The 3292-nt window shown below is 40.6% G+C and overlaps 1 long non-coding RNA gene across 1 annotated transcript in view; it reads left to right on the forward strand.

The window, feature by feature from the left end:
* The window catches only part of LOC101862842, a 7729-nt gene extending 6441 nt beyond the window's left edge, over nucleotides 1-1288 (forward strand). Inside the window, exon 3 of the long non-coding RNA XR_221117.3 lies at nucleotides 1211-1288. This is a non-coding gene — a long non-coding RNA (uncharacterized LOC101862842). The remainder of the gene's footprint in view (nucleotides 1-1210) is intronic.
* Nucleotides 1289-3292: the final 2004 nt, after the last annotated feature.

Below are 3292 nucleotides of genomic sequence, written 5' to 3' on the forward strand. Positions count from 1 at the left end.
TCTCTCTCTCTCTCTCTCTCTCTCTCTTTCTCTTTCTTTCTCTCAAAAGCATTTTCCGTCGGTGCTCCTTCAAATACATTCATGTAATAAAATGTATTGCTCCGCTCCAATTGTCTTGAGCAGTCGCTCGAGTGGCTAAATGGTCCACTGACAGATTTTTAAAAAATCATTCCTCTCTTATCTCTATGGTCTTTCTCTTTTGTCTTATGTTCATTCCCGAGGGGCCATTTTTGTGTATTCGTCAATATATTCGGGGAGGGGGGGGTGGGGACAGGGGGAGTGTTCCCGTAGTCTAAAGCAGCCTTTCTACTGCTACCCCATGGCTCCTTCTCACTACTGTCTTTCAGCAACACCCCTGATCCTATGGTTGGAAAGATCTAATCCCACCCTTCTCCGATATGGGCTTAAAATCTCGGAGGTGCTGTGTGCTATTTGGGCACGTTAAAGATCCCTTGGTGGTTAAAAATCTATAAAAGTAGAATTCGGCTGCCACCCGGGCAAAATTCAAAATTTCCTACCAACTGAAAATGCTAAGTGTATCCCGCGCGCTCATATGACCTTATGCAGTTGCGAGCACCGCGCGCTCATATGACCTTATGCAGTTGCGAGCACCGTCAAACACTTACACAAATATTTTATTAAATATTATTATATTATTCGTATACTGTGCACATGATCCCAGTGCCTAGCTATTTTCCCCCCTTTTGCTTGGTTAACCTGGTCCGTAGCGCACACAACTCACTTTTACGTGACCAAAATCGTTTGCGCTCTGCAAGCATAGCCCCAGACCCACACAATGAGGACATTTCCAACTGGGCAAGGGCACAAAAGAAAGGCAATATGATAACTATAACTTAATCCCGTAGGTTGCACCAAGACAAGTCACGCAACACCTTAAAATGGAAATTTAATAATCATGCAAGTGCAAATGCCGGAAATGGAAATCCAGCTTCAAAGTTGTTTCAAACAAGAATTCCAATCACTTGATTAGCAGTTTCAGTCCCTTGACAGTAAGAATGTAACTTAGATTTGATTTTACTTAATTAACGATATATATGTATTTCGGTCGAGTTATACCAGATGACTGTAAAACTCTCTGGTTATAGGTTCCCTAAATATAATATCATCAATTCCTTTCTTTCCTTTTTTTCAATTGCTTTCGAGCATTATTTTCTTCCGATATAATAACAATATTTGATCTCTTCTCCAGGGAGATGGACCGCCAAGCAAAACTAATCATCAAAATGCAGGGCTCAATGACCAGCATACAAAACCCAGAGACTCCAAGTAGGTTACCTGTGCATTACGTCATCATCACCATCATCATCTTCAGGTGCAGCAGCAGCAGCAGCAGCAGCACCAGAAACAGCAGCAGCAGCATCCTCGTCATCGTTGTCGTTGTTGTTGTTGTTGTTGTTGTTGTTGTTGTTGTTGTTGTAGGCAGTCTGATTTTTTATGATTAAAAAATAGTGAAGGCCTGAGTATTTTAATATCCATAACATTATAGATATATATGTTTTGGCTTCATCAGGAACGTGATGAAAAACATAAAGAACACTATGGAAACTAAAAAATACGTTCCATAGTTACTGTCATCATCATCATCATCATCATCATCATCATCATCATCATCATCATCATCATCATCATCATCATCATCATCATCATCATCATCATCACCACTGTTACACGCTCACCTTTACTTATTCTGAGTGGAAGACTTCATGTCCGTTGTTCACCAGATATTCGCCTTCCTTCTCTTTCTTCCTCATTCGTTCCATTTCTTGGTCATTAATTTTTATCCTCTCTTCACCCTTCATCCTCTCCTGTCTGTTTCTTATGTTTCACATACAGTGTCTGAATAATGTCGATAGCGCTGCAAAAGCCTCAATCTGCTTCCAACTTTTTTTCGTTTTCTTACCTTGCTCTGTAGAAAGATTAATTAATTTGGTTTGGTGATTGTTGCTTTTATTTGAGTGTGTTCATGTGTGTGTGTGTGTGTGTGTGTGTGTGTGTGTGTGTGTGTGTGTGTGTGTTGTGTATGTGTGTGTAGGGATGGATGGGTGAGTGGGTCATGGTATGAGGGTTGGGAAGAGGGGCGGTTGTTCAAGAGAATGCAATGACACATGAGCACATGGGCCAAAGGGCAAATGTGGACCTTTAAGATGCTAAAGCACTGCCATTCTCAATTCAGAAATAGTAGAAAGAGAGGCTTCCGACTGAAATGAAGACAACAGTACGGTACCGAATAGGTTAAAGTCCGACTTTCAACTCAGCACTTCATCTCAGTCAAGTGGATGGCGATCCATAAACCTCAAGCAATCCACATTTTTTAAATTAAAAACCCTCATGTCATAAATTTTTACCAGTTATCCTTAACGTTGTTCGGCATAATTTCAAGTGAGTTAATGGTTTCCTCTAAGATAAAAAGAGCCCCATTAAAGAAGATGGGGGAAAAAAGTCTTTTTGAAGGGATGCAAATTAATCTGTTTCTAGCTGGCTATAAATTCGAATGAACGGCCCTCAAGAGCCTTCTGGCAACATCATTCTTCTACGTTAACACGTCATTCAGGCAGATCCGGTTCTGTTAACGCTAATGTAAAGAACGGAAGCAGAGACATAAGTGAAACTTTTCACACCCGATCCCAAAGTCTTTGTGGGGTGTGTGTTGTTCTATTAAACCAAATAATTTATTGGCAGAGTCAGACCCGGGAGAAAGGTCATAATTTTCATCGCCTGTGCCACCTTAGCAACGCCATAACATTGGGGTTTGGTCGTCGATTTGAGATCGATACATCCGCGTGATCGAGGGGACTTTAGCGCTGAAGGAAGAAAATCTGCTTTGGCTGGTCACTTTTTCATTTTTTTTAAATATATATTTTGCTTTATGAAGATCCCATTCTTTTGAGTTTCCATTCCTTCGATCTTGGGTATGGTTATCGCTTAACTTTACGGCTGGGGCAGTTGGCTTGCCTATTCGGAATTTAATCAATGAGGCGACATCTAAAATGTTGTTTGCTGTGGTGTGTTCAGTATTATATTTGGAAGAAAGGGGAACCTAAAAAAATCATTGAAGTTCAAGCGCTTAAGCTTCTCTTTTTTCCTCAGATCGGGACAAAATGATTAGTCATTGGACGTTTTACTTAATGTATTCAAACACCTTAATAACGCTACTGTATTGTTGTTGTTGCTGTTTTGCTGTTGTTGTTTTGTGTGTGTGTCTGTGTGTTCTTGTGTGTGTGTGTGTGTGTGTGTGTGTGTGTTCATGTGTGTTTGTGTGTGTGTGTGTGTG

This window comes from Aplysia californica, unplaced genomic scaffold (genome assembly GCF_000002075.1).
Source record: "Aplysia californica isolate F4 #8 unplaced genomic scaffold, AplCal3.0 scaffold01011, whole genome shotgun sequence".
In the NCBI taxonomy this organism is placed as follows: domain Eukaryota; kingdom Metazoa; phylum Mollusca; class Gastropoda; order Aplysiida; family Aplysiidae; genus Aplysia; species Aplysia californica.